The sequence below is a fragment of the Coregonus clupeaformis genome, chromosome 21 (assembly GCF_020615455.1).
Source record: "Coregonus clupeaformis isolate EN_2021a chromosome 21, ASM2061545v1, whole genome shotgun sequence".
NCBI classification, from domain to species: domain Eukaryota; kingdom Metazoa; phylum Chordata; class Actinopteri; order Salmoniformes; family Salmonidae; genus Coregonus; species Coregonus clupeaformis.
The window spans coordinates 36,318,232-36,327,611 of NC_059212.1; positions in this window are offsets into that span (position 1 = coordinate 36,318,232).

The window sequence follows — 9,380 nt, forward strand, 5'->3', positions numbered from 1 at the left end:
CAGACTTCGAAAAGGCATTTGATAAAGTACGACTGGGGTTTATATATAAATGCCTGGAGCGTTTCAATTTAGGAGAATCTCTTATAAAATGGGTTAAAATCATGTATAGTAACCCTAGGTGTAAAATAGTAAATAATGGCTATTTCTCAGAAAGTTTAAACTGTCAAGAGGAGTGAAACCAGGTTGTCCACTATCGGCATATCTATTTATTATGGCCATCGAGATGTTAGCTATTAAAATCAGATCCAACAATAATATCAAGGGATTAGAAATCCGGGGTTTAAAAACAAAGGTGTCATTGTACGCTGATGATTCATGTTTTCTTTTAAATCCACAACTTGAATCCCTCCACAGCCTCATAGAGGATCTAGATACATTTTCTAACCTCTCTGGATTACAACCAAATTATGATAAATATACTATATTATGTATTGGATCACTAAAAAATACAATTTTTACATTACCATGTAGTTTACCAATAAAATGGTCTGATGGTGATGTGGATATACTCGGAATACATATCCCAAATGAAATAAATTATCTCACTCCAATACATTTTTATGAAAAGTTAGCAAAAATAGATAAGATCTTGCTACATGGAAAGGTAAATACCTGTAAATGTATGGAAAAATCACCCTGATTGACTCTTTAGTATTATCCAAGTTTACATATTTGCTTATGGTCTTGCCTACGCCTAGCAAACAGTTTGTTAAATTATATGAGAAAGAACTGGCTATAAGGTGAATGCACCAATTTGTAAGTCGCTCTGGATAAGAGCGTCTGCTAAATGACGTAAATGTAAATGTGAATGTAAATACTCCATTTTATTTGGAACGGCAAGCCAGACAAATTTAAACGGGCCTATTTCTATAAATTATTAAATATTAAAGCATTAGACCTATCACTAAAAGCTTCAGTCATTCAAAAGTTATACTTAAATCCAAACTGGTTCTCTAGCAAATTAGCAAGATTGTCTCACCCAATGTTCAAGAATGGCCTTTTTCCCTTTATTCAGATTACAACCTCTCACTTTCAGTTATTTGAAAAGGAAATAATCTCCCAAATATCACTATTTCTTAAACAAGCCATAGAAAGTTGGTTGCAATTTCAATTTAATCCTCCAGAAACGACAGAACAAATAATGCAACAAATATTGTGGTTAAACTCAAATATACTAATTGATAAAAAAACTTTTTTTTTAAATAAAATGTTTAAAAAAGGTATAATCTTCGTAAATGATATCATAGGTAGGACTGTGGAGTTATGCACATGCAGCTAACAAAAACATATGGAAATGTCTGCTCTACCCAAAATTACAACCAAATAATTGCAGCCTTACCACAAAAATGGAAGAGGAAAGTGGAAGGGGGAAAAAGTAAGGAACTTGTCTGTCGGCCTTGCATTAAAAAGAACATAATTGGTTAAAGAAAACTGTGATAAATAAAAAAGTATACCAGTTTCATTTAAGGACCAAAGGATTGACAGCCGTCCCATATAGATTGCAAAATAGTTGGGAAAAGATTTCTGACATACCGATCCCATGGCATAGTGTTTATGAACTGATACGCAAAACGACGCCGGATTCAAAACTTAGAATTTTTCAATTTAAATTATTATATAAAATTCTTGCTACCAATAGAACGTTATTTATATGGGGGATAAAATCTTCCCAGCTCGGCAGATTTTGCTGCGAAGAGACAGAATAATTAGATCATTTGTTTTGGTACTGTCCATTTGTAGCTTGTGTTTGGACACAGGTCCAGGAATGGCTAAAGGATTGCAATATTTACTTGGAGCTAACCCTGCAGATAGCATTACTGGGTGATCTGAAAAGTCATAGTCAATCGATCAATAATATAATAATACTTTTGGCAAAAAAAAGTATTTTCAATTTACAATCTGTAGAAACAATGAGAATAGAAAGGTTCAGAACTTTTGTAAAACATCACAGTATAGTTGAAAAATATATGGCAAATAGAAATCCAATATGGATGGTGTTAAGGGATAGATGGGTGGTGTTGAATGGAGTTGAAGGATGGGACTAATAACAACTAACAACAACTAATAACAACAAGATAACTAATAATGTAAGCATACTGTGTCCATAGTGGCACAGTGGTCTAAGTGCTTGCTGTGCCACTAGAGATCCTGGTTCAAATCCAGGCTCTGTCGTAGCCGGCTGCGACCGGGAGACCCATGCGGTGGCGCACAATTGGTCCAGGGTAGGGGAGGGAATGGCCGGCAGGGATGTAGCTCAGTTGGTATAGCATGGCGTTTGCAATGCCAGGGTTGTGGGTTCGATTCCCATGGGGAATGACAGTATGAAAAAATAAAAAATAATAATGTATGCACTCACTAATTGTAAGTCGCTCTGGATAAGAGCGTCTGCTAAATGACAAAAATGTAAGGTTATAGGTTGAGAGCTTTTGTGAAAGAGCACAGTTAGAAAGATATGGCATATAGAAGCAAACCGGATGGACATCATGAAAATGATCGGAGAGGTTGAGGGTAGAAGAAGTTCAGGAGTAAAAACAAACAAAATATAATTATGGTAAAATTGACTGTGTACATAAAATGTATATAGTATGTATGAGCTGGAAGTAGAGGCCTAAGCATTGTTGTTCACTAGTTTACTCCAATTAGGGAAGGGGTGGTGGGTTGAAAAGTAATAAAGGGAAATATATTTTTTTAAAGGATATGTATATGTATGTGTATGTATGTATGTGTGTGTGTATGTTTGTATGTACAGTGGGGAAAAAAAGTATTTAGTCAGCCACCAATTGTGCAAGTTCTCCCACTTAAAAATATGAGAGAGGCCTGTAATTTTCATCATAGGTACACGTCAACTATGACAGACAAAATGAGAAAAAAAAATCCAGAAAATCACATTGTAGGATTTTTTATGAATTTATTTGCAAATGATGGTGGAAAATAAGTATTTGGTCAATAACAAAAGTTTCTCAATACTTTGTTATATACCCTTTGTTGGCAATGACACAGGTCAAACGTTTTGTGAAAGTCTTCACAAGGTTTTCACACACTGTTGCTGGTATTTTGGCCCATTCCTCCATGCAGATCTCCTCTAGAGCAGTGATGTTTTGGGGCTGTCGCTGGGCAACAAAGACTTTCAACTCCCCTCCAAAGATTTTCTATGGGGTTGAGATCTGGAGACTGGCTAGGCCACTCCAGGACCTTGAATTGCTTCTTACGAAGCCACTCCTTCGTTGCTCGGGCGGTGTGTTTGGGATCATTGTCATGCTGAAAGACCCAGCCACGTTTCATCTTCAATGCCCTTGCTGATGGAAGGAGGTTTTCACTCAAAATCTCATGATACATGGCCCCATTCATTCTTTCCTTTACACGGATCAGTTGTCCTGGTCCCTTTGCAGAAAAACAGCCCCAAAGTATGATGTTTCCACCCCCATGCTTCACAGTAGGTATGGTGTTCTTTGGATGCAACTCAGCATTCTTTGTCGTCCAAACACAACGAGTTGAGTTTTTACCAAAAAGTTATATTTTGGTTTCATCTGACCATATGACATTCTCCCAATCCTCTTCTGGATCATCCAAATGCACTCTAGCAAACTTCAGACGGGCCTGGACATGTACTGGCTTAAGCAGGGGGACACGTCTTGCACTGCAGGATTTGAGTCCCTGGCGGCGTAGTGTGTTACTGATGGTAGGCTTTGTTACTTTGGTCCCAGCTCTCTGCAGGTCATTCACTAGGTCCCCCCGTGTGGTTCTGGGATTTTTGCTCACCGTTCTTGTGATCATTTTGACCCCACGGGGTGAGATCTTGCGTGGAGCCCCAGATCGAGGGAGATTATCAGTGGTCTTGTATGTCTTCCATTTCCTAATAATTGCTCCCACAGTTGATTTATTCAAACCAAGCTGCTTACCTATTGCAGATACAGTCTTCCCAGCCTGGTGCAGGTCTACAATTTTGTTTCTGGTGTCCTTTGACAGCTCTTTGGTCTTGGCCATAGTGAAGTTTGGAGTGTGACTGTTTGAGGTTGTGAACAGGTGTCTTTTATACTGATAACAAGTTCAAACAGGTGCCATTAATACAGGTAACGAGTGGAGGACAGAGGAGCCTCTTAAAGAAGAAGTTACAGGTCTGTGAGAGCCAGAAATCTTGCTTGTTTGTAGGTGACCAAATACTTATTTTCCACCACAATTTGCAAATAAATTCATTAAAAATCCTACAATGTGATTTTCTGGATTTTTTTTCCTCAATTTGTCTGTCATAGTTGAACTGTACCTATGATGAAAATTACAGGCCTCTCTCATCTTTTTAAGTGGGAGAACTTGCACAATTGGTGGCTGACTAAATACTTTTTTTCCCCACTGTATATACACTGCTCAAAAAAATTAAGGGAACACTAAAATAACACATCCTAGATCTGAATGAAATAATCTTATTAAATACTTTTTTCTTTACATAGTTGAATGTGCTGACAACAAAATCACACAAAAATGATCAATGGGAATCAAATGTATCAACCCATGGAGGTCTGGATTTGGAGTCACCCTCAAAATTAAAGTGGAAAACCACACTATAGGCTGATCCAACTTTGATGTAATGTCCTTAAAACAAGTCAAAATGAGGCTCAGTAGTGTGTGTGGCCTCCACGTGCCTGTATGACCTCCCTACAATGCCTGAGCATGCTCCTGATGAGGTGGCGGATGGTCTCCTGAGGGATCTCCTCCCAGACCTGGACTAAAGCATCCGCCAACTCCTGGACAGTCTGTGGTGCAACGTGGCGTTGGTGGATGGAGCGAGACATGATGTCCCAGATGTGCTCAATTGGATTCAGGTCTGGGGAACGGGCAGGCCAGTCCATAGCATCAATGCCTTCCTCTTGCAGGAACTGCTGAAACACACTCCAGCCACATGAGGTCTAGCATTGTCTTGCATTAGGAGGAACCCAGGGCCAACCGCACCAGCATATGGTCTCACAAGGGGTCTGAGGATCTCATCTCAGTACCTAATGGCAGTCAGGCTACCTCTGGCGAGCACATGGAGGGCTGTGCGGCCCCCCAAAGAAATGCCACCCTACACCATGACTGACCCACTGCCAAACCGGTCATGCTGGAGGATGTTGCAGGCAGCAGAACGTTCTGCACGGCATCTCCAGACTCTGTCACGTCTGTCACATGTGCTCAGTGTGAACCTGCTTTCATCTGTGAAGAGCACAGGGCGCCAGTGGCGAATTTGCCAATCTTGGTGTTCTCTGGCAAATGCCAAACGTCCTGCACGGTGTTGGGCTGTAAGCACAACCCCCACCTGTGGACGTCGGGCCCTCATACCACCCTCACGGAGTCTGTTTCTGACCGTTTGAGCAGACACATGCACATTTGTGGCCTGCTGGAGGTCATTTTGCAGGGCTCTGGCAGTGCTCCTCCTGCTCCTCCTTGCACAAAGGCGGAGGTAGCAGTCCTGCTGCTGGGTTGTTGCCTTCCTACGGCCTCTTCCACGTCTCCTGATGTACTGGCCTGTCTCCTGGTAGCGCCTCCATGCTCTGGACACTACGCTGACAGACACAACAAACCTTCTTGCCACGCCACAGCTCGCATTGATGTGCCATCCTGGATGAGCTGCACTACCTGAGCCACTTGTGTGGGTTGTAGACTCCGTCTCATGCTACCACTAGAGTGAAAGCACCGCCAGCATTCAAAAGTGACCAAAACATCAGCCAGGAAGCATAGGAACTGAGAAGTGGTCTGTGGTCACCACCTGCAAAACCAGTCCTTTATTGGGGGTGTCTTGCTAATTGCCTATAATTTCCACCTGTTGTCTATTCCATTTGCACAACAGCATGTGAAATGTATTGTCAATCAGTGTTGCTTCCTAAGTGGACAGTTTGATTTCACAGAAGTGTGATTGACTTGGAGTTACATTGTGTTGTTTAAATGTTCCCTTAATTTTTTTGAGCAGTGTATATATATATATATATATATATATGTGTGTGTGTGTATGTGTATATACAGTTGAAGTCGGAAGTTTACCTTAGCCAAATACATTTAAACTCAGTTTTTCACAATTCCAACAACATTTTATCCTAGTAAAAATTCCCTGTCTTAGGTCAGATAGGATCACCACTTTATTTTAGGAATGTGAAATGTCAGAATAGTATAGTAGAGAGAATGATTTATTTAAGCTTTTATTTCTTTCATCACATTCCCAGTGGGTCAGAAGTTTACATACACTCAATTAGTATTTGGTAGCATTGCCTTTAAATTGTTTAACTTGGGTCAAACGTTTCGGGTAGCCTTCCACAAGCTTCCCACAATAAGTTGGGTGAATTTTGGCCCATTCCTCCTGACAGAGCTGGTGTAACTGAGTCAGGTTTGTAGGCCTCCTTGCTCGCACACGCTTTTTCAGTTCTGCCCACACATTTTCTATAGGATTGACGTCAGGGCTTTGTGATGGCCACTCCAATACCTTGACTTTGTTGTCCTTAAGCCATTTTGCCACAACTTTGGAAGTATGCTTGGGGTCATTGTCCATTTGGAAGACCCCATTTGCGACCAAGCTTTAACTTCCTGACTGATGTCTTGAGATGTTGCTTCAATATATCCACATAATTTTCCTTCCTCATGATGCCATCTATTTTGTGAAGTGCACCAGTACCTCCTGCAGCAAAGCACCCCCACAGCATGATGATGCCACCCCCGTGTTTCACGGTTGGGATGGTGTTCTTCGGCTTGCAAGCATTCCCCCTTTTTCCTCCAAACATAACGATGGTCATTATGGCCAAACAGTTTTATTTATGTTTCATCAGACTAGAGGACATTTCTTCAAAAAGTACCATCTTTGTCCCCATGTGCAGTTGCAAACCGTAGTCTGGCTTTTTTATGGCAGTTTTGGAGCAGTGGCTTCTTCCTTGCTGAGCAGCCTTTCAGGTTATGTTGATATAGGACTGGTTTTACTGTAGATATAGATACTTTTGTACCTGTTTCCTCCAGCATCTTCACAAGGTCCTTTGCTGTTGTTCTGGGATTGATTTGCACTTTTCGCACCAAAGTACGTTCATATCTAGGAGACAGAACGTGTCTCCTTCCTGAGCGGTATGACGACTGCGTGGTCCCATGGTGTTTATACTTGCATACTATTGTTTGTACAGATGAACGTGGAACCTTCAGGCGTTTGGAAATTGCTCCCAATGATGAACCAGACAATTTATTTTCTGAGGTCTTGGCTAATTTCTTTTGATTTTCCAATGATGTCAAGCAAAGAGGCACAGAGTTTGAAGGTAGGCCTTGAAATACATCCACAGGTACACCTCCAATTGACTCAAATGATGCTTCTAAAGCCATGACATCATTTTCTGGAATTTTCCAAGCTGTATGTAAACTTCTGACCCACTGGAATTGTGATACAGTGAATTATAAGTGAAATAATCTGTCTGTAATCAATTGTTGGAAATTACTTGTGTCATGCACAAAGTAGATGTCTTAACCGACTTGCCAAAACTATAGTTTGTTAACAAGACATTTGTGAAGAGTTGAAAAACAAGTTTTAATGACTCCAACCTAAGTGTATGTAAACTTCTGACGTCAACTGTATATATATATACATTTGCGAGGGGAAAAAACATATGGGGGACTGGAAGTGATGCAGACAATTACATTGATGGAAGTTACAATCTATCTGCAATATTAAAGCTGATCAACCCCCTAAAATTGATTGTGTTACAGGTTTCATGATGCTTGTATGTAAACCAAAGTAGGTCATTTTATGATTGTTCTATACATCAGTTGAGGTCTTCAATATGAGGTCCTAAACCTAGCATGAAAGTGCATCCTTGTAGCTGTGGTGGCTAATATAGTCAAAATGCTTGCCTTGGGGTAAGTTGAGCCAATGGTCATAAGGTAAGTTGAGCAAATTGAAATGTTTTCTTCCCATGCAAGGCATTATCGCTGGGATATGAGGTAACAACAGGGCCTGGCCTATGTTCAAAAAGTTTTTTTTTAAGTACAAAGGGTTTGTTAGGTGTTAAGCCTGTGTTAAAAGATGCTTAAAATTATTAAAAGACAAAAAAGCGATTATGTTGAATTGTTTTTTGGAAATAAAGATAGACATGGTTTTAAAAAGCTAGTGGTAATATTTCATTCAGTACAGACATTTGTAAGCGGTTCAACTTACCCAATACCCCGGGTAAGTTGTGCCAATAGACCACTTTTGTTAGACAAGCTATGTTTTCAAAACTGTAATGTTTACATGAATTCTGATTATTTCCAGGGATACACATCATCCTGAAATATATGTAGATATCTTTGTTAGAAAGAATACTAAATTTCCCTTGATGGAGTGATGCCGAATTTAATAAATGGCTCAAGTTACCCCACTCTCCCCTATAATTACCAAACCTGAAGATTTAAACAATGACATATTCATGCTCTGCATGATAAGGTTGAATCCATTTGATTTCAGGTGCTTTCAAAATAAATTCAGGACTATTATGTGTTTGTTCTAGTATACGGTTAAACAATTCAAATTCATGTCATTGTCCTATAAAACATGCTCTATACAAACACCACAGCATGTCTGACAAGAACTAGAAACTGTATTCACTGTCTTTGGTATTACCACAGACACACACATAGAGCACTGACTGCTGGGAATAGTCAGATAGATATGACGGGGGCACGTTCTTTGAAACCGGCTGACTTAATGGTGAATGGGGAGTATGGTTCCTCTGTGACTGTCAAGTGGAACAAATAAAGTTAAGGGTGTCCTCTGAGGCCTGATTGTCCTGCCAGCCACAGCGTGATCTACCAGCTCCTCTCCAAACCCTGGCTCAGAAGAATGACCTGATTGTGTATTCTGTGTTACTCCCTATGCCTGGCTGCAGGGATGCTACCCTGGCCTGTTTAAAGACCTCACACATCTTGTTAAAGAGCAACAAAAAAAAACGTATCTTGTTGAAAACAGCCTATGTGGCATCGATATGAGTCAGAAACATGTATTCCATTGTCAAAATTGAATACAATGTGTAAATAGGATAATTTTGGTCATAAAGTCAGTCTCGTCCAAAACTGAGATTTGCAATATTATTAGGAAAAAAGTGTATGTCACGGAATGAAGGGTATGTAACAGTTTTCCTTGGGTTGGGTTTATTTCAGTCCTGCCCACATGCCCACAGCTGGCAGCACCCAAGTAATCATCAATTCAGAGCACAGCTGCATGCCCAGCACACTGACCATGTTAAATGTGGTATGGCTTTGGATATCCCGAAGGGGCTAGTTAGGGATCATCAGTAAATTACACAATGTACATGGGACAATATTTGAAAATGTCAATAGCTCCAAATTTCAATGAAATAAAAACCTCAAGCCAACTGTAAATTGTAGAAATTAATATACTGAGAAGAAAT